This window comes from Phoxinus phoxinus (genome assembly GCF_949152265.1).
Source record: "Phoxinus phoxinus genome assembly, chromosome: 21".
Lineage (NCBI taxonomy): Eukaryota > Metazoa > Chordata > Actinopteri > Cypriniformes > Leuciscidae > Phoxinus > Phoxinus phoxinus.
Window position 1 is genome coordinate 9,509,574 of NC_136896.1, and position 27,269 is coordinate 9,536,842.

General features: G+C 37.5%; 1 protein-coding gene across 7 annotated transcripts in view; it reads right to left on the reverse strand.

Moving 5' to 3' along the window:
- rbfox3a (RNA binding fox-1 homolog 3a) overlaps positions 1-27,269 on the reverse strand; it is a gene marked incomplete at its 3' end in the record, with an annotated part of 409,029 nt that overhangs the window by 314,178 nt on the left and 67,582 nt on the right. For 6 of the 7 annotated variants that reach the window (XM_079595150.1, XM_079595146.1, XM_079595148.1 and 3 more), the window contains exon 3: positions 24,568-24,673. Of the gene's footprint in view, positions 1-5,910; positions 5,995-24,567; positions 24,674-27,269 lie in introns of all 7 variants that reach the window. The other variant, XM_079595136.1, reaches the window with a different exon arrangement.

Below are 27,269 nucleotides of genomic sequence, written 5' to 3' on the forward strand. Positions count from 1 at the left end.
TGCAACTGTTAATTCATAGGTTAAAGTATTAGACTGTGAAAGACCATGTGCTTTAACGGTGAGTAAAACAAGTCATTTTCTTTTCTGTACTGGTTGAAGTTCTCACTTATTTATCACTTGAAAGTTGCTTATATAAATAAACAGTGAGTTTGCATGGAGAGTATAGTCTAAACACTAATTTAATCTGCTAATTAGGACTACTCCTTTTTTTTAATAGCCCAGGCTCATTAGAAAAATGTAACCTGTGGCAACATTTTTGCAAAACGCAAAATACATTGCGCCATGCACGTTTCGTGACAGTTTCAAAGTGAAACTTTGTGAATTGCCGTTCTGAATTTAAATGTCTGGTGAGTGGCGCAAAAAGCTTAATGCTCCATTTTAAAGGGGTGGTATAATGCCCTTTTCACAAGATGTAAAATAATTATTTGATGTCCCCAGAGTGTGTATGTGAAGTTTTAGCTCAAAATAACCCACATATATTTGTATATAGCATGTTAAAATTGTCAGTTTTTGAGGGTGAGCAAAATCGCACCGTTTTTGTGTCTGTCCCTTTAAATGCAAATGAGCCGCTGCCCCCAGCACAGGGGGCGGAGCTTCAAGAGCTCGTCCTTTTACCTCACACAGACATCCACTGAAAATTTCTAAAACTTTCAGCCTTTTATGTTCATACTTTTTTATGACCCTTTTATGAGGGGTTTATGTAAATTCTAGGGTTGGTGATGTCACTAACCCGGGAGGAATGTCGTGTAGTCCCTACCAGCCGTTTGTTGTAGTCCTTAAAAAAACGATTTCTTTAAAAGAAAATATCTTCCTTTGCTTTGAACTTTGAGCATTGAACTCTAACCAAAGTTAGAAAAGTGAAATCATAATCAACCACCCCTTTAAAATAGCGTACACCTACACTAAACCCTAAACTTACCCGATAATGTTAACAAAAGCAAATGTGACATAAAAACACATTCGTAACCATGGCGTTTTAGCTTGTTTTTGAACTCTTGTCTATGAGCTTTTATCGTGACTAATCTTTCACGGGATTCGTTTCGTACCCGAGCTCAAGTACAATTCTGTACCAGCTGAGCTACAGAGCAAGCTTAGCATGTCAGTAAAACCGAACATATGGAGCTAGTTAAGTGATGCAAACTCCAAAAAATATTAGTTTTGAGGTCATAACATAATTGTGCAAGGAGCCGCGTGAAGACAAGTCTTGCCATAATCCATAATATGCCCCTGTAATCATAATTGTGTGTGAAAACGATTAAAAGCTGTTTTACTGCCGCTAGTGTTCATTTCTGTTGGAAACTGCAGTGATATGTACTATGTATTAGTATTGGAACATCCCTCTACTGTTTTTTAAAGATAATTTTGTAAAATCCAAAAAAAGGCTTTACAGATTTATTGGGCCCTTGAAAATATAAAACAAATATTTCATAAGTCCTTGAATTTATTCCATCAGGATGCTTGAATTGATCAGCCAAGCCAGGACTACACTTGCACCATCCGATTCTGCATATCATAGTGTGAATATGGTTATTAAAAAAAAAAACTCCAAAAGTTTTCAAAATATACAATAAGTTTACAATGTACTCTCAAGTACTGACGATGATAATACTGAGATAATAACTGTCACATGATTTTGTTCTCAAATAACATTCGTATTCATATTCTTTCCCACTGATTCACATGTTTTTTTTGTTTTTTTTTACATATTGGGTAACATATGATAAGGGAAATCTAATCTGCTCATAATTGCGGTTATAATATATGGTAATATATTGCTTTGACAGAGCTTACAGATGTAGTGTAGTTTCAGCAGTTTATACACTGTATAATATAATGTGCATATGCAGGTTTGGACTGTGTGGATTTTATATAAGAACTTGTCGAGGTGTATGGAGATTAGCATGTGTGGGCCTGCCTGAATATTCTATGCCCACTGTTGTTTAAAAGAAATTAAAAAAAAAAAAAAACATTTTCAATCCTCAAAATAAAAGCATTAGCACACAGTCTTGATTTATTCAGCATCAACATATCAAGCAGAGTTCCATTCAATTCCATTTAAATCACACACTATTCCTAAAAGAACTGCAGTGTGCCCCCTAAGACTTTTGAGACCAATTGATTTTAAATACAACTTCCAAAAAAAAAAGGTTTAAAAAAAATGTGCAGTAGCATTGATGCATTATTGTAAAATAAAAAAGTGTTTATCTGACACAAAAGACATTATCAAAATCAAAGCTGTTCTTTTCCATACGATCAAAATGCATGATGGCCATCGACTGTCAAGATCAATTCATTTAAAATGAATTATAAAAATATGAATGTTATATTTTATTTGTATATTTTCTTTTATAAATATATTGTAATACATATTTATATACATTTATAATATATTTATAAATGTATAAATAAGTTAATAAAAAAAAACATCTCAAGGAAAACATCTCACAGTTACTTAAAAAAAATATATATATACAAAGTTGTTAAACTTATGTCTCCTTGGGCACCAAGTGAGCAAGAACACTCACTATTCCTCACATACATAAACAGTACATATTATGTTTTGCTTTCATTTGACCCAGTTTGACCCCTATCTCTAAAATCATGAATTAGACAATAGGCACTCATGCTTACCATTACATCGTATAGAGAGGTGAGAAACAGAGAGAGAGAGAGAGAGAGAGAGAGAGAGGGGGGGTTGAATCAGGTAAAAGGACTGATTGCCTTTATGATAGAGCAGAGAGCTGCACAACTCTCCCTCTCGTTATCCATCTTTGATAATGAAAATCAACCTATCAGGTGAAATTTTGCCTTAGATTAAATAGCAGGCTTCAGCCCTCTAATTGCACTTTGTAGGGTGCAATTACAACATGATTTGTGATTAAAACACAAAGAAAAAGGTAAGATTCATCAGACGAAGCTGATGCAGTGGATGACGTGCCTCTACAAGGGTACGGCAATGCTTATTGGAGACTGAAAGACAGAAATGTTCATTACTCGTGATAAATGCCTAATGATCTCCATTTGAGTGGAATAAAAACCTTGCTGGAGTAATTAAAACGGTTGATTGAGAAACCCTACACAGAGCAAATAGCTTTAATGTTTGGACACAAGGAATTTCCAACACTACAATACTGACGGTTTCAATGCTGTGATATTATATATGCTCCAGTGAACATTCAACACAGCCATATCTATGATCTGTGATATTTATGCTTCTTTAAGTATATGCACTGCTGGACTCTCTTAATGCACACTTTTTACACTTAAACTATTTAATTTGCTCATACATGTGCATCATATGAGAATTCTGTTATTTTTCTGAAATGTAATTTCCACCATAGACATTCTGTTGTGGAAAATATATCTTTAAATGCTTTTTTTATTTAATAAAATGGCTGAATTTGTCTTGCTAAGGCTAATTTCATGGCTAGAATTTAGAAAAAAGAGCCTAATGTACTGTGTTAATATGAAGGAATTTTCCGTATAGATTTTTCACGGATGTTTTCCCGCATTTTAAATTACACTGTATTGTATTGTGTTTTAGGGTTGAAAGAAATGTCTGTAAACTTAACAGAAAACATTTTATTTATCCTTTCTTTTAAAACATCCTGGCAGAAAATCATCAGTACCTTTTCTATTCTTTTTTACAACCAATTCAATATTTGATAAATAATATTCAATATAAATTCACAATTGATATTTACCTTAATAATCATGTTAACTTTCACAGAGAAAAAAAAACATAATTTAAATAACATAAATAATTAAATAAATGGTAAAATAATAATAGTAGTTGTAAAATGGAATGATTTATTTAATAATAAAAAAAATTATGCATAAAAAGAAAAATTGAGGGCAAGGTAAAAAGTTTAACTGTGACCTTGATATGTAAAATGTAAACGTGATGTGAAAATTATTTAATATGTAAAAATGAACGTGCCAGTAGTTGAAGCAACACTCTGCTGTCCTGTCCTAATGCCAAATCAGATTCATGCTAAAGATCAGCACACTTACCTACACATGCACCTACATTTATGCACGATCACATTACACTAAGTAATGTGTTTACTTGGGTTTCCCCCCCCAAAATTGCATTAAAATCACATTACTGATGTGCATGAGTACAGCCGTGGGTGATGTCATCTCTCATATCTCTCTTACTGTAAATGCACATTTAAATGCATGAATCACTTTAACGCATAATGTGCAGATGTTTCTAATGCAAAATAAATGGCTACTTTAAATAAGTGTCTTGGAGAGGGGGGAGGAAGTAAAAAAAAAAAAAAAAAAAGCACTGCAAGGCCTTCCACCAGATTGCCGCCCATCACTGTCTGTCAGCGCTGGCATAGAGAGGGATTATCACACCCAGATTACAGTGCAGTGAGTGGGAGTTTATTTAAAAAAGGAACTGGAGGCTGTAATCTCTCCCTGCCGCACAAATGCCCTAATAGGCATGTGTTGCGCTCTCTGTCAAACAACTGTTGGGTAAACAAAGAACAGCAGATTGAGGGGGAAGCGAGGGAACGAACAAGCCACCGCTACACGACAACACACAACCGCACACGCACACGACGCCTCAGCGCTTCGCGGGGACATTTCTGAGTCACATCAGTGCGAGCGATGGATGGAGAGGAGGAGAGAAGGAGAGGAAGAAAGGGCGCTTTTGTGTTTACATGGGCCTGGAGTGTGGAGATAAGATGGCTATCCCGCAACACGTGTTGCCGAGACAATGCGATGCCCCTTCGTCATTGTTGCCGCTTGAAAACTTTGAGAGAGAGCAGGCGGTGAGTGAGAGCTTATAGCAGACAGAGTTGCCATTTCCAAGAGGTTTAATGCACTATATCGGCATAGAATTGAACCGCACATTAAAGAACAGCCAGGGTGCACTGCCAAGATATTTCCGGATTAGGTTTCATATTAAAAAGAGCTTTCTCTGCTCAAAAACAGGCACTGTGCTTTACTCCTCGGCATTAGTTTAAAGCTGACACAATCTCACAAAAATAGCAACATTCCAGAGCAAAAAGAAATACGTCTGATTTAATAGCACTTCAACAATATTAAACATGCAATTGTTGGCGGCGGAGAGAGGCAGAAGTGCACAGCGAGAGACTAAAGGCAGTTATTGGTTTTATAGCACTGGTTCTATGAAAAATATGGTGCAATAACTGTCCAAAATCCCACACGGAAAGATTCTTAATTTTGTCTGAGGTAAAACGGATGCTTCCATGTGAACCATAATAACAAAGATGGAATTTTGATGCATTTATTAGGGCTTAGAGTTAGATCACCCAAAAAATGACAATTCTGTAATCATTTACTCGCCCTCATGTCGTTCCAAACCCGTAAGACTTTGGTTCATCTTCGGAACACAAATGAAGATTTGTATGATGAATGGATTTAATTTAGGCTTTTATTCACATATAAACATTCATCAACTTGCTTGCTTGACGTGCGGGAACTAATGAGCATCATTCTCGCGCGTCAAGAAAGCAAGTTTATGTCCACTGATCAACATTTATCTGTTCATCATATAAAGTGATCGCGTCTCTTCAGAAAATTTGGACTAAACCGTCCGATTCATATGGATTAGTTTTACAATCTATTTATGAACTTTTTGATGCGACAAAGTGGTACTTGCGTGGACTGTCAATGGACAATGTTTCGAAGATAAACAAAAATGTTACAGGTTTGGAATGACATGAGGGTGAGTAATTGATGACAATATTTTTCATTTTTACATTTACATTTTACATTTATTCATTTAGCAGACGCTTTTATCCAAAGCGACTTACAAATGAGAAACAACATTTTTGGGTGAACTTACCCTTTAAAACATATGCATACTATTGAATTAAAAATGTTGCATTATAATCATGCCCATCTGATTATGTAATAAGGGATTTTTCCTACTATTGGAGCAATTCACCCGTGAAGTACCACCCTCATGTTTCTCCGAGTCTGTAATCACTGCAGCTCACAACAGGCATTCTTCTCCTTTTTGAAAATGGAAATAAATATCTTCTACTTAATACTCATCAGCCACAACATGTCATCTATTTTTCTCACTAATATATTCATATACATGATTCCTTGATATTAATTGAACTAAATATTCAGCATATAATTAAATGGTTAGATTAAAATCACTTAAAATCAACTGACAGCTGGCAAATTTTTATTTATTTTTATTATTCAAAAAGTCAACAATGGTTTTCTACAACATGACTGGTGGCCAGTAAACAAAAGCACACGACTCGTGGGTTAATCTTATGCTCGATGCACAGCCTACATGATTCATTTTCAATTCATTCTTTAAGATGAGAATTTCATACAATCTCTTTATAATTTAAAATGACCAGTAATGGCTGAATAAAATATCCTTGTCTGCATTAGATAGGTATACTTTTTTTCTTACTGGCTGCCAATCTTTATCCCAGTGCCGACATATTTTGATAAACAATCAGGTGAAATGGGCTTTGATACAGTTTTCTCCATTCTGCTAGTAATGTAATGCCCGTTTATGCTTACTCTGTTAGGCAGGTGTGTATTATGGATCCAGGTTCACAGGAGAGGACGGGATTGGATTTCTAATAAAGCTAATGGTGGCCTGGCGGCAGAATGACGGCCAGGTCTCTTCCTGGAATCTGCCGGGGGCCTGCTGCTGTATTTTAATGCCCAGATGAATTTGTTTCCCCCTGTCAGTTGTTTAGAAAACATCAGATAAATCAGGCCTGAAGATTGGTCCCCAGACCTGTGCAGAATCCCGATAGAGCACGTTAACCACAAGCCAGAGGCCAGGCCAATTTTAGACACATCTCGAATTTTAATACAACCTAGGCTGATTCTCCTGACAGAGCAGTTCTCCATGCTTGGGATATATTAGATCTGATTGGTCAGCTGTCAGGATTGTCACTACCTTGATTACATTGTGGAGATGTAATGCTGGGTAACTGTGATGCCTTCCAGCTGACTATTGAGGAAAATATATCGAATATATAGAGATTTCAGAACATTAGGTGATGGTGGAGTGACATTTACATAAAGTGAAAACAAACAGAGAAAAGGTAAATCAAGCAAGCTGAAGTTAATATCATAGGTTCTACATCTCTGGATAAATCTGATATTTGGCACTTTTTTTTTTTAGAGGCGCCCAGGTTATTACAATTTTTTTTACCAGGTTTCTGAAAAAGATATTGATGCTTCAAAGGGATACTTCACCCAAAAAAATGAAAATTCTGTCATCATTTGCTCACCCTCATATTTTTCCAAACCTGTATGACTTATGACTTAAATATCTAGACTGCACTTTTCCCCCTTGGGATGTTCATGAGAGTTTATGAAAGTAACAAATTTTCCAGGTATTCTTTGTAGCTGAATCTTTTCAAAGGCCACATTACATAAAGTTTCAGGACTGACAATCATATGAGGGAAGTGAGACCCATAAATTATCGTTCCATGTGTCTACGGAACACGGTTAACTCCTGAAACTGTGATGATTGACACCGTCGTAACCATAGCAAAGTTTTGGCATCTCACGTATTTGTTATCTGCTATTCTGACCAAAGAAATATTAGGCGTTTCGTTTTACTTATGCTTGGAAAGGCTACTTCACAGAGCGCATTCTTGTAGTGTTGCCATGTCCACTTAGTTTTTAAAGGCCGTGTTGCAGGTTAAATTTTTCAACGAATTTGTGCAATTTGCTTGTTGGTAATGAACATTTAAACTGTTATCAATTGTATTTTATGTTGTTGGGTATCACAAAACGGAATATAATACGAAAAAGTAGGTACTATCTTACAGCGCCAACGATTCTCCTTTCCGCCACAATGCATTCCATGACGTCACCTTGGGGAGAGAGTTTACCAAAGCCCGCCTGGAGAGCGCTAAGAGTGACTAAAGAGACGAGTAGTAGACGAGAGTATTCAGATAGCGCAGATTATAGAACATGATCATTGTCTATACAACACATCTATAGTCACCTATAACTGTTTAAGTTGGTTCATAAGACTTCGTGAAAAAAGTAAACAAACAATTAACATAGGCTACTCGTGCGTGCTGGCTTGAAGGGGACCATGATCCTGCCTGAGATGTGTCGTGTGTATGCTATATCTTCAGCACAAACGGATTCAGGCAGCATGCATTCAGCATTCAGTCATATCTGGTTACGGGGTGAGTTCCTCGACTTACTGCCCTACAGCACAAGCTTTCCAGCGCAGTTTCCACGGGACGGCACCGCCCGCACCAAGCACCTGCCAAACACCGCGACAGACGCACGGCGGCTACGTTTGCAACAACATTTTCACCGGAGGAAGAGAAACGCTTAGAAACGCCCATATAGCTAGCACGATGCCTTCTATTTATAGATGACAAAGACAAAGTTTACCAGTACTATGACAAAGGCTACCGGTAACGTTACTTATCTGAACTAACGTCATGATCACCGCCACTATACAGAAAAGTTTATTTTTCAGTCGGCGCTATTCAATGACAGTAAAAAAAAACATGTGTCGTTATCTCATTGCTGCGTTGCTAAATGATAGCAACTCACCAGGACACTTCACCAACTCTCCACTCATTCTGCTCGGACCATGCATTTCACTGGCTTTGACGGCCATCAGGCTACCTTTCCTCCACGTCTCCCCAACGTGACGTCATCACCGAATTGCGTGAAAAAAAACGTTAATACCAAAAACGTAAAAAACTGGTATTTAAGACCATTTTTGAGACATTTTAAAAATGATATACATATCTTGAGTGATTTATGTACCCATTAATCGACAGTGGTGGTTAACCTGCAACATGGCCTTTAAGCTTGTTGTTTAATCTTGGCTCAGAGCGATCAAATTTATTGAGTCATTTAAGTGAGCAGATGCGGGTCGCAATATTTTTGTCTTATTTTCATTATAAAGCATTTAGACTTATTTCGGTATATTGTGGCTTGTTCTTGTTTGCTGTTTTTCTAGCAAGATCTGGCAACATTGATGTCTCAAGGCTCGTACTGCCCTCTTTTCTGATTTACGAACATACAGAAGAGAGAAACATCTCTGAGTCTGATGCATATTAAAATATGGGTAACACCTTATTGTGATGGTCCCTATTGAACATTCTGTGGAACTACAAGTCAACTAACTCTCAGTAGTATTAGTAGACTGTCTGCTTAATAATCTGCTAACACTTTATTGTGATAACAGACATTCCACTAATACTTTGAAAGTACATGTCAAATTATTCTAACCCTAACCTCTACTAATACTCAACTAACACTTTAATGAGAGTTAGTAGACATGTAGGTGCAACTTTACTTATATTTCACCAGAATGTTGGGACCATCAAAATAAAGTGAAAACAAAATGTCAAAACTAGTTATTCAGTTTGGTTTCGTACACACTGTTAGTTAATTCGGTTGTAGAATGCTGTTGACACTCCCGTAAATTACTGAACTGTGTGTGTAGCTACAGAACAGGAAGGATTAAGCACTAAGAGGTGAACGGATAACCACATTTAGCTGCAGTGTGTACGGCCAACACTGAATCAAAGATGTGGTGTAAAGATAATAAATATATAAATACATATAATATTCAATAAATAATCCATTGCAATTTGATGTATTAGGGGAGTGGAGCTAAATACATAAACAACAGTTATTTAATTTAAAAAGAAAAAGCATTTTACATGTTTTGCATTTTTCTTTCTTTTTCAGTTTTTTTTTTTTTTTTTTTTTACTACTTAGCTCCTCATTCACTGTAGAAAAAAGCAACAACTATCACTCTGTCATACAAATTTGGAACAAGACGAAGGCAAGTAAATTATAACAGATTGTTATTTTTATTTTTGGGTGAACTATCCCTTTAAGGGCTCGACGGGACCTTCAGGACTAAACTTGTTTCCGGATCCTCTCTAACTATGCCAATGTGCCAGATTCCTTGAAAGGTGTTAATTCACGTCTTGTCAAATTAGCCCTCTCACTTCAACAGCAATTCTTAAGGGCTGATAGGGATGAATTGACACTGAGATTGTGTACAGTCCCACAATTTCAGACAATGTGTATTTACGCCTTGGATGCTCTGGACTAAAATGCCCCTCGTCCCTCCAGCGATTGTTCTGCACCAAGTCACAGAGACACCATTAACTCAATCCATGACCTGTCTCTCTCAGGGTTAGTCCATCCCCTCAAAGCTTATCAGAATCCCCACCTCTACTCTAAACACTCTGAGGGTAAAGGCCAGCACAAATCACAAACTTCTATATAAACTCAGTTATGGCCAAACCACCAAAGGTTAGCGATCAAGGCGGCGGATCCATGAACGCAACGCTAACTGTTGAACTGTTGATACCAGAGAACAGTGTGTTGAGACATGTAGCTTACAAGTGGCTAGCTGATATTAAAATGGAAAAGCCACACAAGGAAAGCCGAAGCTAAGTGTGTCTAATCAAGATGAATGAATCTGTTCCACAAAGCCTCCCAGCGGATGCGGCTGTACCAGCGCCCTCCATACTTCACTCATTAATTACCGTGAATTAATGGTTTTATCCAAACCAAGTAAATAAAAGATTGTCACCCGGCCACAAATCGAGAGCAGCTTTTATTAAATACTGTGAAAATGTCAGCCGGTTAGAGCCATATTAAAGAGACAAACAGATCAAACTGCATTGCAATCAGAAATAATCTTCATGTTACATGATTAAATTACCCACTGCATGTTCCGCAGAGGCTCAACATGCATTGTTCCGCTCCGACGTAATTCCTAGATGCCGATCCTTTGTAACCAGAGCCTGCAAGCACTTTTTAGACCCTCTGCACCAGTCAGGACTGTTGGATGTGGTTTCTGACAGACAGCTCCGTAGTAAGCATCCTATTTAAGACTGAGATATTGGGCCTTTGTTGACAGAGATTCACACGAAAACAAATATTTCCTCCTACCCCCTACCTATGACATGTTCTTCCAACCTGCATTTTTTGAAAGCACTGGTGAAGACATGTTAACTAGCCAAGGACACTTTACCTAGTGGACTCAATTTCCTATGTCAATATGAGCACAAACAGTGTGAAACATGCCAACGCAGAAGCTACATTCTCTTCCTTTTGGTGCCAGCATAGTCATTCCATCTGTGTCACATTAGTGCTGTAAATCATTCTTTTCAATCCTCATTTGTATGTCTTGGCTCAAGGTTATGAATTTCTGAAAGAATAATGTACGTTAATTACATTTTTGAGTGGCAGCTGAAGAATTCCTTCATTCAAGCATGTTTACCGAGTTGGTCGACTCTCCATGGAGAGAAATGAAAATGAGCTCAAACAAAACCAAAGTCAATTTGAAGTTGCCCCAGCACTTTGAATTCATTTGCTAAGTCGTCATACGCAAAGCAAACTGTTAACGCACAGTTCAAACAAAGCATTTTGCAAATGACATGAAGAATTCATTAGGTGTTTTGTAAGTCATTGTGGCCGTTCATTGAAGTCAATGTTATGACAAGGTGACTTCTAATTCAAAGTTTTCACTGTTCAGAAATTCTAACATTCTCTTTCTTGAGTTGTTAAACCATCTTAATTATTTTATAGTTAGTGACTCATTAGCGTATTTGTGCACATATAAAATGTTCTTAATAAAAGTTGCACTAGATACAAAAAAGGTGTATGCACATATGTGTTCTCACCCTCCTTTTATTGTTTAAGAATATGGATTTCTCTAAATTAAATTATCATTATATATGGTTAGCCTATTATAAGTGTTTATATTTTAGACCGGGCGGGATGGTTTGTGGAAAAAAGCGTACACACGTCACTCGCCCGTGCAAGTCTCGACTAGGGCTGCAACTAACGATTATTTTAATAATCGATTAATCTGTCGATTATTTTTTTCGATTAATCGATTAATCGGATAAAAATACAATAAAAAAAAGCATTCATTCCCAACCCTTTATTCAAAAACAGAACTGACAGTGCAAATTCACAGTGCAAAAAAATCTTCAGAAAGTGCACAAACAGGTCGCTCCTTGATAGGGATGCACCGATACCATTTTTTCAGAACCGATCCGATACCAAAAATTCTGAGTATCGACCGATACCGATACCAATCCGATACCAAGGCAGTTTTTTTTTTAAATCAAGTAGAATTTCTATAAATGTGTGTTGAACTGATAATCACTATTTTGTGTCTTAAACACATTCTACTTAATACAGACAACTTCATTACAAAAAAAAAAAAAAAAGACCAAAGACCATAAATGCTATTATAAACTAGAATAGTGGATAATTAAGCATACAATTTAGTCTAGAAAAATCACAAGTGCACAATAATTGTATTAAATCTGAACATGAAAAAACTTTTAGTGAGGAACAAATATTAGAATAAGTGTAACACTAAATTTGGTAAAACGTTACACATTGCTCTTTGTATTGTTGTAAAATACATTCATGAAAAACAAGATAACAAAAATCAAAAAGATTAATTCTTTTATAGCCTACAATAAAATTGAGACATGTTTTAAATGTATAGCACATCGGTTTAATGAGGCAGCAACATGATGGATAGTACAGAACTAGAAAAGCTATTAATAATCGTTCATTGCGTCGCTGTATTATGATATGAAAGGCCCCAATACAGTGCGGCACACAGCGCTTATGCGCATCCCGAGCGCAGAATGATGCGCTTGAAGCAACACGAGTCACAGCGCGCAGCGCGTCGAGTCCGCGTTGAAAAGTTCAAATCACAAAGGAAAGACATATTGATGCGTAGTGTATTATACAATATCTATCTATCTATGCAATAGTTTATTGAGCATTTTCTTTTAACAGTTTTAAATGTCAGTTACTGTGCGCGTGAAGAACAATTATAATGCTCTGACTCTACTGCAGTGTTATGAGAGACACCCGGTAGAAAGTAGTTAAGGTACAGCAATAAAGTCCAGCAAGATAAAGTTGTTTAATGCAAAACCATAGACCTTTATCTACAGATCAAGTATAATTATAGTAACATTGAATCATCTTGGAGAGAGTTTTTCATCGTGTTGACCGTCGTAACCGAACGCGACGCGCTGCTTGATGCTGAATGGAGAATGACTGACAGCCGCAGTGGAGGGAAACGTGTACGTGATCTTGAATTTAATGACTTAAATATTAATTTCTATCTCACATTATACTATATAATGGCTTCAGAACACTTATAATATAGTGCACGACAACTTTATGATGCTTTATAATGTTTTTGTCCCTTTTGTGGGGCTTAACAATAGCACAGAATATAAGCACAATTTTTTTTTTTTACATCTCCGTGTCGCGCGACACAACGAATCGATAATGAAATTCGTTGCCAACTATTTTAATAATCGATTTTTATCGATTTTATCGATTCGTTGTTGCAGCCCTAGTCTCGACGCATGTATAGTGTGGGAGAGGCATAGTTTAGTGGTCACAACGAGTGAGAATGGAGCAAGCAAAACATGGAGCAAGCGAAATCTCAATCCTCTGGGGAATCACCCATTTAAAAAAAGAAGAGTCTGCTGGCAAAAAAAGAACACATCAGAGCTCGTAATAAAACAAGAATCAACATTGGCTTGGCTTTTCGGAGATGGTGAGAACTGAGGAGTTTGAAATTTAGTAAAAGCTACACAGTGATGGCATTTTCATTACTCAGATGAGTAAGACATTTTATTGAATAGATAAATTTATATTTTTAGCTCTCTAATGGAGTATATTGTAGAATTACCAATTTTGAAGGGACATTTTTATTATGGTTGTAGCAAATTTATTTTCAAAGAAGTATCATGTCTGTTAATAGCTACAGTATTGTCTTCAGCTAGTCAGCTTGAGATCCTTTCCATCCACATATGGTTATATCTAGTCTATATAATCTATATAAGTATTATGAGCAGTAGGATAACCATATTCATCCACAGTCATGCAGAGCCTAAGCACAGCCAAAACAATGTTCTTCAGTCAAATGCATGCAGTTTTGTTTAATCTCTAGAGGCCCAAAAGTTACATTAGTGTACCTATGTTTTTTTTTTTTGGTACATTTAGAAAAATGTAGATTAATAAATATATTTTAATGAAAAAAATGTGAATGATAAATAAAATCAAATGTAAAAGATGTTTGCACGTACAAATACACGATTAGTAAATGACAGACAGGCAAATTCTAACATTAAAAGCAGACTGCATATCCCATGTGCCAACTTGAGATATTAATGGCTCATAGAGGTCACCTTTATTTGAGCAGTGTGAGAAATATAGACTTATTGAGAAGGGCTGGGCTGAAGATTAGAGTATTGATTTTGCGAGGCAAAAATTGGGGTGAGTGAGACCTGTGAAAGGGAGCGTGTTTGAGAATGCAGCTTTAAAGGGTGTGATACATATGACACGTTTTCCTCTTGAGTGAATATGACAGGGAACAATAGCCCTGTATCTGCCATGAGGTGAAGTGAACACACTCACCTCCATATTTATATGTGACGCACAAGGATAACCATTTCCTGTAACCCAATAGTTGATTCTATTTGTTCAAAAGAAAAATAGCCAAATAGTACCCAAATAATTGCTAATATTATACTGAGGGTATCATCAGGAGGATCACGTGAGCTCCAATGTCTTCTCATTGGTAGTCAGCCAATTACTCATTTGCATAAAGTTGAACTTTGTCCCATCGTTAACGGTCCATATTGCTCATGCCTCCACAAGAAAAATGCCAACTCTCATTAAATATGAATGACTTCTGGTTGCATTGTCATTGCAATTCACTTTAAGTGTGAAAAACCCTTCGCCTGCATTTGCATAATTCTTTTAGTGAATCGAGGCCTAAAACTATGCAGAAAGTGTGTGCATATAAAAGGCACTATCGGGAGAAGCTATTCAGTTAAAGTGAATTCCCCTTGGTGTACAGTATTGTTTATCAGTGGAAGATAGCCTGAAATATACAGACAAAAACGTATCTTTTTTGATGGACCAAAAAGGAAAGTGAAATAAATGACACTAGTATAATACGACAAGATTGATGTTCCTGGGGTTTTCAAAACTTCTCTAGAAAGTAAGGAAAGTATAGGCTAAATTTAGGTGGGAAACTTATTTTTGACCTAGTAACTGTATGAATTACTGTAAACTGAATGCCTTAGAAATTACTTAGAAATTAGTTTATATATCTATATTCAATACTAAAACTGAGCAGAAGAGCAAGCAAATGTGCCTGTACTGCTGAGTGTACTGCCCCACTTCTAGCACTGAGTGAAGGGAAAAACTTACAAAATGCAAATGGACATGGGCTGACTTGACAAGCAAATGCAGAATTAGTGCTTTGTCTCTAAGAAGAAACAAAATCAGTTGACATAAGCAAAAAAAAAAAAGACTAATTAAAGTCTGAACACAGGTGATCCTCATCTTTTTTTATTATTTTTTTTTAGTCCATTGAAGACAGCAGATAAGGTTACACTAACTTTACTATCTATCTATCTATCTATCTATCTATCTATCTATCTATCTATCTATCTATCTATCTATCTATCTATCTATCTATCTATCTATCTAACATCTGTCCATATACTTCCGTAATTTGCATAGTGCCACTTTAAAAGTTGAAATTAGCAACATCATGGCTATTTAAAAGTCCCATATTTCACACTCCCACTTGGAGTCCTGAGAGACTAATAAATAATACATGCCCACAAAACACGTGTGTCCTGCCCAAATGTACTCAGCACCAGGTGACACAGCGTTCACAGGAACCCCCCTGCAGTTTGGCCCTGCTCCTCGTGTCAAATAAAGAGGGGACAACAACAATGTACCACCCCTCATCTTGCCCTCTGCGCCCTCTTCACTATCCCGAGCCAGCCAGCCTTTGTGCCAGGCCCCTGATGCCCACGGCAGATGGCGGAGTGGGCGGCAGGTACTAGCCTCCTGGCACAGCAAACATCTGTTATCATTACCAAATGCTAATTGCCATCAATCAAGACAGCACCCAAGTGCATTTATATGCAAGGTTCATAAGCGGAGGAGTGTGCGGGAAGGGGGGAGGTAGACATAAAAAGTGATGTCTAAATTTCCCTCGGAGCGATGACAGGGGAGAACACTGTGGTAAGAGGAAGCTGAAGGTATTATTGAGGGTGGCAGGGTGATCCCCTTGTTAATGTGCAGCCTATGAGCCGAGCTGTAAGGGACTGTTCTCCTCCATCAATAGTGTGCCCTGTTGTGCTCCAACATCTTCCCAAGTGCAGCTTCAAGAAACGAGGTGAAGCTCAGGAGATGCAAAGCATGGCGTGGGTCTAAGCTACTGTCTCTATGAATAATACAAGGGTGCAATCCGCAGTTTAATGCTGCACTCGAGTTCGGAAAACCACTTGTACACACCAAGCCAACAGACAGGACATCACACATGCTCGGGTCTGTACCAAAAGACTAGAGCCTCTACAACAGGATCCACCGAATATTGTTTGACCAATGACCTTAAATGTGTTAAACAAAATTATGACTCCAACCAAATGTTACATTGTCCCACATGTACTGATGTATTGAATATGTAATTAATGTATCGTTTGGTCGGACTCATGCATCATAATCAAAAATGTAACACACTGATAACAGAATTGAATAATAATCAGATTTTAAAATGGTCATTGTTCATGTTCTGAATTGATTTTGTCACATGATTTACAAATGTATAACAGATATTTAACAACTGTGTGTGTGTGTGTGTGTGTGTGTGTGTGTGTGTGTGTGTGTGTGTGTGTGTGTGTGTGTGTGTGTGTGTGTGTGTGTGTGTGTGTGTGTGTGTGTGTGTGTGTGTGTGTGTGTGTGTGTGTGTGTGTCATACGTATTAAGCCTGATGTTTTATTTTTCTTATAGGCAAAATAATACATCAGGCTTAATACATGAGGATAAGATGTATGACAAATACGCCAAACATTTTACATTTTCTCATTTTAAAAATGCATCGTATTCATAAGGTAAATTATTATTTACAGCCCTATAAATTATACTAAAAGTGTTAAGTGAAATTAAAAAACACATACAATACACATACAACCCTGTACATCGATAAACATGCACAGCTTCCATGTCAGACGCAAAGTAAGCATCATAAAGTATGAGAACACATTATTGTTTTTATAGTCATGGGTTAAAATGCACCACTCAGCTTTATTCAGTAGGGCTCTCTGCTCTCCTTTTCTGAAGACCCGATCTTCCAGAGCAGAAGCTTCCTCACTGTTTCTTTACCAGTTAATTGAGCCATGGAAGTGAGCCGGTATAGCTGGACCTCAGCTTTCCTGTGTCCTAACTCTGCTGTGTGCAGCAGACCAGCGGGTGGGTGTGCGCTGGCACTGTCGGCCCAGGCGCGGTGTGAGGGCCCGGACCCCTTGAGGGAGATGGTGGGCTGACTAAGCAGCGCTCTCTTGGATCCATCGTCCTGAGCCGGTGCCACGATGCCACCTGCGCCAAAGAGGAGCGCTGCGGCCGCCGTCTGCTCTAACAGTCCATTCACAGCCACCCATATGGCTCGAGCCTCAGGGGATCTCCATGCCAACGGGGTGGAGGGTGAGGTGGTTCATTTATCCACACATCACAGCTTTAGAAAATCACATACACGCGATTACACGCTTCATTGTTTTATATCCATATTTGATCCATTTTATTGTAGCTAGTTCAAATTGTAACATAAACCTAGAATTTACACAAAGCTTCGACTGACTGATAATGTGCATTTTTTTCGCTGTTGTTGTAATTATTGTCTTTGTCAGACAGGCTATCGTTCGCCACAGCTGGCCTGTGTCACGGGCACATCTGCGTCCACTTAAACTGCTCTCTGACGGGTCGCTAAATAAGTGTCGGGCCACACATTGCCCATTTTGCTCAGAAATTCATGCGACGACCACCGCCATAAACATGTAAGCTAATAAACACGGGCTCTATAGCTGTAAAAAGCCACATTAAAGCCTGCAAACGGCACTCTTGACTGAACATCTGTTAAGTGACATGAAACAACCTGATCCTGAAAAACACAACAGGGACTGCATAAACTTACAATGGCGTCATTTCTCTCAATTAGACTCTCCCACAGAAAATTAAGCAACCTCACTCCATTGCCCAGCAGCATTAAGAAACCAGCTTGGAGCCAAGTTCACCAAATGTGTCAATTAGTGAAAACCAACGACACTCTATAGCAGTGCATTATAACTGATTCTGTTGCAGGTTCCACATTGGACTTCAAGAAGTGACCCAACACGGTAACAAAAAAAAAGAGCCCATAAAATATATTATAGTGAATTGAACAAGTCACAATAAGATAATTTATTAGTACGACACTTTCCAGTAAGGTTTGATGTGTGAACATTTGTTATTAATGCATTAACTAACCATTTTAGTTAATAAAAATTATCTTATAAATGTATTAGTAAATGTTGAGATCAACATTAGCTAATAACTTTAGTAAATGCTGTAGAAGTATTAATCATTGTTAGCTCATGTTAACCAATCTAGTAACTAATGTTAACAAATTAAAACATTGTAAAGTGTTACCATTAGCTATTGCAATAGGTATCATACAATAAAATGTTCATTCTAAGAAATAAAGTCGCAATTCTGAGTATTAAAGTCAGAATCGCAAGATATAAACTTGCAATTTCAACTGCCAGATTATATCAGAAACTAGCATTCTGACTGTATAACTCACAATTGAGTGTATATCTCACGTCTCTGAGAAAAAGGTCAGAATTGCTAATATAAACTCGCAATTCTGAATTATTATTTTTCTCTAAATTGTGAGTTTATATCCAATGATTCTGACAATTCGGAAAGTCCGAAATTGTGACAAACTCACAGATAAAAAGTCACAATTACTTTTTGATTTTTTTATAAGACCAAATTAATTGACTACTATACAGTGTTAATCCTTATTGGCTTTAATTAATATCAATATTTTCAGACACCTTGGACCCTATCAGAAAAGTTTGCTTTGTGTCACAACCCACCAGTTGCCCTAAACTATTTGTTGGAATTCTGCAAAAAAAAATGTCTTGTACATCTGTGATAAGAAACGACACTCATATGCATGCACAAAAAATAACATTGTTATGATATGCATACATTGACAGTTAAAACACTGACCTAATTTCTGATAGTAGCAACTTAGAAATGTGAAAGAGTGAACATGAATAAAGTTGTGAGATTGCAGATTAAAAATGCAACTTCAAAGCCTGTAGGTGCGATTTAATTTTTAATATGTTTACAGCCTACTGCAACAGCACCAAATGTTGCAGCTTTATTTATTTTTTAAATAATTATTTTTAGAGAGAGGGGTGTGTGTGTGTTCATACATCCCTATTCCATTACATCTGAAAGGCTTTAGTAATTTCAGAAGATACAATAAAACTTTGTTTGCTTAAACTGTGTCCAGCACAGATAAGGGACTGCAGATTAATCTGATAACACAGGTAACATGACCACAGATTGTAGTAAAGACACAGAGCGAGCTTAAAAACATAAGATAGAGATATTGGCTCCTTTTTCCCGAAACGCAATCCCCATCAGAGGACAAATGTGGGCGAGGTATGCCAGTTCCTCAGCACGGCTGTGCTAACAGAATCACCTTTATCCACATAGACAGGTGTCAGCGTCAGCAGTTGGGCTGCCAGTGGAACAGGCTGTGTCTGCAAGCCACGCTGTGCCAAAGAGTCCCGATCTACACGAAGGAATGTATGTGAGTGTGTGGAAACGTGAGACCATCTTCCACAGTTTCGAAGCATTCTAGCATATTTAGGAATTTTTAATCAAACTGAAAGGTTGTATGTATGTGTCAGCAACCGTATCGCCAGTAAAGAGTGCACTTAAAAGTCATCATGAAAACTGACTGTATTTTTTTAGACCCGCAATATTACAATTCTGGCGATAGTGATAAGCCGGTAAAATATTTTCTTGTTATAGCCAATAACTTAAATGGCCGATTTTAAAATTCTTTACCATTTCATCCGGATAAACTAAAAATAACACTAAAATCAATCGGTGTAAAAATGCTACAAGTGAATTAAGGCATCAACAACATTTTAATATGAAGTATGAAAAATCATCTTGAGACTTGTTAAAGGTTACATTTACATCAGTGAGTTATTAGGGTGTTTAAAGATTAACTTTAAGTGACTGTTAGATGACAGCAAAGGTAATCAAAAGTGTAAAAATAGGAGATGCATAATTAAATATCTAATATCAACAATACGATTGATAAATAAATAATATCAGCTGATATTATTTATTCCAATAAACAGCATCATGCATCCCTAATATTTACTTTCTAAATGTGTTCCCGCTCTTATTGTGAATGAGGAAATTTACCAAAATTGGCATTTTATCCTAATAACAAATCAAATCAAAATCTTTTTCCACTGACAGGCATTGTTTTAAGCAACTCACAATCTTCATGGCTCTACTCGGGCATATAATCACCCACCATCCAAAATAATGTCCCGTCCTATGCTTTTAACCTCTTTGAAATTCATGTGTGACTCCAAACATGTCCTTGCAAAAGCAAACTGAGTTTCAAACAGCCATTAGAACTGACTTTAATGCCTGAGCTTAGCATATCACGAGGAAAACTCCACCATATGGCCACAAGTGTGTCCACTTTAGCTCTATCCCAACTCGTAGCCACACATCTGGACAGCCTTCACCTCTAATTGCCACTAATGTCTGAACACGACATGAGTCAAGAATGAATTAACCCTATACAGGGCCGCTGATCTGGGGTTATAGAGGGGGGTAACAATCTCAGCCACTTTTTCGTCTGTGACAGACAGGGGAAAAAAAGGATGTATTTCAAGCACAGGTGCGCAGGACGTTCACTGATGCCTGAAAATATGAATTATAAAAAAAAACATGTATTTGGAATCTGTCTTAATGTCTGAGAGCAAGAATGTGAGCAAACAAACACGCCATCAACATCCAACAGGTAGAAAACACAAGCTTGATGACAAAAGGACAAAAGAAACGCACATTTCTGGAGCAGCATGCCCTGAAGGAGCCTCAAGGAGCGACCGGGAAAACACCGAAAAATCTAGTGCGTGAACAAACACATCTTTTCATGAGTTGTGTCAGTGTGTTCATGCACTAGATGGCATATTCAGCAAACAAATGATAACAGGCAAAAACACGGCAAACTCACTTTGTGGGTTAGCAATCAAAGAGAGGGAGTTTTTACAAGGAGACGATCGGCTGATGCAGGAAGGATAACAATTCTCAAGAACAAGTTGAGTTCAATCTCCGCCAGCGCAGGTGTGTAATCTATGTAGTGAATGACAGGTCATACTCCCCCCAACAACAGAGGCGAGATTTACACCCATCCATCCACTTATCAAAAGTGTCATGCAGAAAAATAATCCCCCGACAAGAGTGATGGCACGCTTGTCCTTCGGCAAAAAAAAAAAAAGAAAGTATTAAAAAAAGTATTACTAAAATGAAGAGCTTTCAAAATAAATCTCCTTTAGGTTAATAAAGTTGTCATACACTGGATTTTATAAACTCAATGTCAATAAATAAATAAATATATAAAACATCACTCATGGGCATTCACCCAATATGTTTGCTTTATTACCCTTTTAAAGAAACAGGGTGACAATATGCAGCAATCAAGCCTCTCGTCTGATTGGTCGATGCAAGTTTGAGATTGTGTTTGAGACCCAACTATCCCCTTAAATGCCACATTCCCATGGTTACCTCGTCCAGAATGGCTTCTAGCTCACTGAACTGCACCAGTTCTGATGGATTTCACTTTAACAGCCTTTAGAAACAGGCTGACAGGTAGGACAAGAGGAAGAAATGTCATTCACTGAAACTGTTGTGTTTATGCATGGGATGCATGTGTCGTTGCTTGGCGAGGATGTCAGAGAAATTCACATTTAACTAAAACTCTTTCCCTAAATTATGTGTAAACTGGCATATGACTCATGCAAGACATGTATGAACCAGCGTTGACCCAACCAGACGCAACAAGACAAAAAGATGTCTTTCATGTTAATCTCAGTGTTTGCCCTAACCAGCCGTGAATGTGATATGGTTAGGATCACATATACAACAAGCGACAAATTACAGGACATTAGCCCTGCCAACAGTGGAATCTCCTTAGTCCAAAATGGTTTTCCACATAACTGTATATTAAACATCAAATATCTTCTGATTGGCTGTTATTGTGTGTTTTTTGCAAACCAATTCTCATTGGAATGTTTTGTTGTTAGGACAATACTGTACCAATGCAACATGCCACCTTTTAGTCCTCTAAGCAAAGAAAAAATTAAATTAAGATGTCTGCTTTGACTGAAATTTGAAGAAAGTGTCTATAATACAGCCACAAAAATATTATCTGAGAAAATCAGATTTGGGGTAAGCTGCATTATGGTGTAATGTCAAATCATTGATAAATAATTGCATTTCATATTATTTTGTTGCATCTTTTGTACACTACCATTCTAAGCATAATATAATAAATTAATACTGTAAAATTGAAGACTTTTTCTTCGGAATTTCTTCTTTAAATTCCGATTTTCAATCACACAAATAAATTATATTTTAAAATGTTAAAATAGAAGAGAGTAATTTTACAATACAATATTACCGTTTTACTGCTAAAATAAATGCGGCCTTGTTAAGCATAAGAAACTTCTTTTAAAAAATGAGCCCTTATAAATATTTAAATATAGTGAAATAATGTTCAACAGCAATATTATTTGTAAAAGTATTTCCTTCTTTTAGATGCAAAGCTCACTATCGCTATTAGTTGGGTACTGACACAGCTTATGCTACGGATACACTTTACCCAACAGCTACCATTTTGAGAAAAATAATGCATGGCTAATCTATACCCAGATAATTGACATGATTTTACACTAGTAATTCTTTAACAGTAATTTGTCTACATGGCATCTTTATGCCAAAGCAAATTAAATATATTTTGGTACTTTTTTTCCATATGATGCACCAATTCAAAATGTAATATGCGACACAAAGTGAAAAGGGGCCCACTGACACCACAACTGACTGACCTCTTGGCAAGTCCATCACTCGCATGCCGGTGCCCTAAGGAGTCTTTCTTTTTTTACTTTTTTTTTTCACTCATGGAGTTGCTGTGCCGTCCCTCATGCTGAGTTTGGGAAATGAGCCTCCCTGTACCAATTTGTCCTGGCCTTTCAGCCCCTGTCCCTGATAGACCACCTGCCCAGGGCTTCTCATTGCTCCCATGCAGGGGGTGGCAGTGCCCTCCATGGGCCCTAACTCCCAAACCCAGCTGCCTTAATGGCCGCCGTGTTGCCCTATCGTGCCAGGCAGCGAAGCATGGCTCTGCTCCACCAGACGCCAACACTCTCTCGGAATGCTAATGACCTCTTCCATTCCCATCTTCCGTTCAACTCCAGACACGTAGCCAACCCTTCCCCCACAATCTGTTGTTTCCGTCAAGCACACATGCAAAGAATGACACTTTGTAATAAAAGGTTCATATAACTGGAATGAGTCTACAATACACGCATTCAGGAGAATTATGAGATTCAGACAAACATTTTGAGAGGGTCTTTTCACTGCGAGCAGCTTTTAGCTGGTCGTGCACTTGACTGTCGCACTGCGTGAGTTCAGTAGCTCAAGTGCACTTACAGACACTTCTCCCTACACCCCCAACCCCGCATACTCGGGCTGAATGAGAAACTAGCATCCCCTTGGGCACATTCATTCCTAAGGTGACTGGAACAAGTGGAGATTGTAGTCCGTATTTACTTCAAATGAAAACAGATTTAGAATTGGAGGGGAGGAAAACAGGAATTGCAGCCAGTTCCAAACATCTACTCTATAGTAATTTAAGTGGCTCTTGATATTATTCAAAGAGGTTCTCAGATGCTGAAGGCGTTTCTGCCATTTGATGAAAGCAGTCATCAATCCCTATGTTGTCCAATGGATAGCTAGCAAGAGCCCATAATAGACCAGTATCCCGATCTGGTTTCCTTATACAGAAAAACCACTGCAATTGTGGGGTGCCAAATACATAATCAATAAACTTTAATTGTGTGTTCAGATGCTAAAAGCCTTCTAATCTAATACAGAGATGATTCAATCAGAATTCCAAAACCAATTTGAATTAAATTATACTCTAAATGCCTGTTCACACAAACTCTAACAAAACTAAACAATAAAACAGAAATTGTAAAAAAAAATAGATTTAAATTATTTGCATACTGGTTTAGTCTAACGGATTTATTATTTCTCTTAAAATAAATCAAAACCCTGAATCGAGCTGTTTAGCATCTGATAAGCTTCAAAGAAATTCAAAACTATGAATGATCCATTATTTAACTGATTTGCATTCATTTTAAAATCTTATCATCCATGCTTCTTTTTTTTTTCATACCAAAAGTTCAGCAGCTTCAAATGTTGTTTCACATGGTGTAAAAACAAAACAAAAAGAGTGTGTAAAAGAGTGGTAAACACCTGTGGGAAAAAAGGCATTCTAACAGACTCAAGAAATACTACTGTATGCAACACTCTCCTGAAAAGTTACTTCTATTCAAGACTATACTATGGAAATGAACTTGAGTTTTCTTGTGTGTGCTTACCAGATCAGATAAGTCTTGTATTCTTCCGGGAAGTAGACTGTTATTCTCCACTGCTATCAGAGTCTAGGCTTCAACTGGCAGCATTCCTTCTTGTCTGAACAGGATTCTGAGGAAAATAATGCAGAGATGAAAAAGAACTGTGAGATGTAGAGAATTACTAGATGTGCACCGCTATCAAAAAGCACCATAACGCATGCCAAAAACCGAAGCAGTGTTAAAGCCATAATCAAAACATGAACTCATGTTAAACAAGAGCCTTTCTGTGATCTTTTTTCTTGTCTTTATGTAACTGCAGTCAGAGTGGTGATAGAGGTTTAAACCCACCACTGACCAACCCATGATCATCACAAACACAGCCATGTGACCAAAGATAATATAGAATCTCTACTGAACTGAACACACACACACACACACAAAAGAAAATTCCTTCAGACATCATTCTAATATGCTAACTTGGTTCTCTGATTTAACATTTCTGATTATTATCAATTATGAAAATAGTTGTGCTGCTTAATATTTCTGTGAAAACTGATGCATTTTTTCAGGATTATTTGATGAATAGAACAGCTCAACTAAACAATTAAAAGGAACGGCATTTATTTGAAATATAAATCTTTTGTAACATTATATGTATTTGCTATCACTTTTGACCAACTTGTATCAATGTATCCTTGCAAAAAAAAAAAAAGTAGGCTATTACTAAAAAATAATGACATAGTAGCCAAGTTCAATTTCGTCTTTAACTACTACGCACTTACATCAAACAATAAGAAGAGTGTAATTGTTGTGCATGTTGTATTGCAAAACACTTTTGCTGCTATTGAGGAGGGATATGGGTAAAGTTAGGAACAGGTTTGGTGGTATAGGAAGGTTTAAGGGTGGGTTAAGAGGTGTAATTACATGCAGGCATTTTAAACAAAGTACATTGTACATACATACATATATATACATATGTATGTACAATGTAAAAACATGTATGTACACAATAAATGCATTGTGTCAAATTATTAATTTAAATGTTAGTACACAGTAGTTAAAAGACACCTAATATAAAGTGGGACTAAATCGTTAAATCAATCATCATTTAACCATTAATGCAAGACAATTAAAAAACATTTTAAATATACATACAGATACAACAACCAACACATTATATTTGGGGGCGTGACTTAGCATGAAGGAAAACAAATGTCAGTTACTATAGGTAACAATAACATTTCTACAGTGAATACGAAGAGATATTAACAGAAAGAAAAAGGTGTGCCAAAATATTGTGCCGGTTGATTCCCCCCCCCCCCTTTTAGGTCCCCTGCCAAGTCAAATCGATAATGTGGAGAGAGAAAAATAAATAAAAATAATTGTTTTGATGCACGTGAAATCACATATAATTTATTTAATATGGTTAATGTTTGACTTAATAAACAAGCAAATACTTAGAAATTACCTTTTTTATATAAAAAGTATAAATACAAAAAAAGTATTTGAGAATTGACTTCAGAGACTTGCTCGTGTCTTTATGTCACTGCACCAACCACAACCCAGCCTCTCTCACCCCTCTCTCTCTCCCTCTCTCTCTAAAGCACTCCTGAATGGACACCATGCTGGAGGTCATCGACGATGCTGACGGAGAAAAATATGAGGGTTTTCAAACAGTGTGGCAAGCCTGAGGCAGCAGGTAGGCTCGGGTCAGCCCTCTACCTTGCCCAAACAGAACTATTCATTTCATTGCCCTTGTACCAGCATGAATTCAGCGCTGAGCATTTGTTCTGTGTCTTTTTCTGAGTCTCTCACCTTTCTTTGTACCCCAGGTCTAGGGCGTATTTGAACTGCATCTAACCGAGACTGTTCTCTCTCTCACCTTAACACACCTTTAACAGTCGTTCTCCAGGGACGGTTATTGCTACAGCTGTACAGTCTGTACTCAAGTTCTTTCTCTTCCAGTGCTCAAGAAGAATAAAATGTATCTTGTTAAACTTCCCACACATCCTACATTTTTAACATTACCCAAATTCCAGAAAGAGATTTAGTGGGATATAATTCCAAACTCGTACGACTGGCTTTCCAATTAACCAAGTTGATGCCGCAGTACAAACTGAACCTGACCAATGAGTGGACTCGGGTGCACAATGCTTAATTCAATCGAGTATTATTTTCTCCATGCAAAAAGAAGCAGCACCCTCAGCCGTAAACATCTTCCGTTCTACGCAAATCTGTCTTCTCAATAGCTTGATCAAGGTATCTGTTCTCCAAAGTGTTTCAAGAGCCAGCAGCTTTGGGGCAGACAGCTTTGAAGCCCCTGGAAATACAATACCAGCACTGAGAAAAGCTCCACTTTAGCTCCCCGTGTCCGCCCCTCGTCGCTTTTCTGGCAGCTCGCACAATCCCTCTCCTCCAACATGCCTTCCAAAAATAAGGACAGACGATCTCAGGATTCTTTAATGAACTGTCAAGCGCCTCAGCTCCAGGGTGTACACAAAGATAGGCACCTCAGCAGAGCTCAAACTTACTGTACAGAATAGAGTAAAAAAGAAACCTACAGAAAAAAAGCTTTCACCTGAGTATTTCTAGCTCAGTGTTAGGTGTTCTCTGGTTTACGTCAAAGTAAGCAATCTAAAGTGTTGATTGCTGAAATGTTCATTTGCTTGTGCTTTTATATAGTTGACCTTTATAGTGTTTTGGACAACAGAAAATCTAAGGTGATG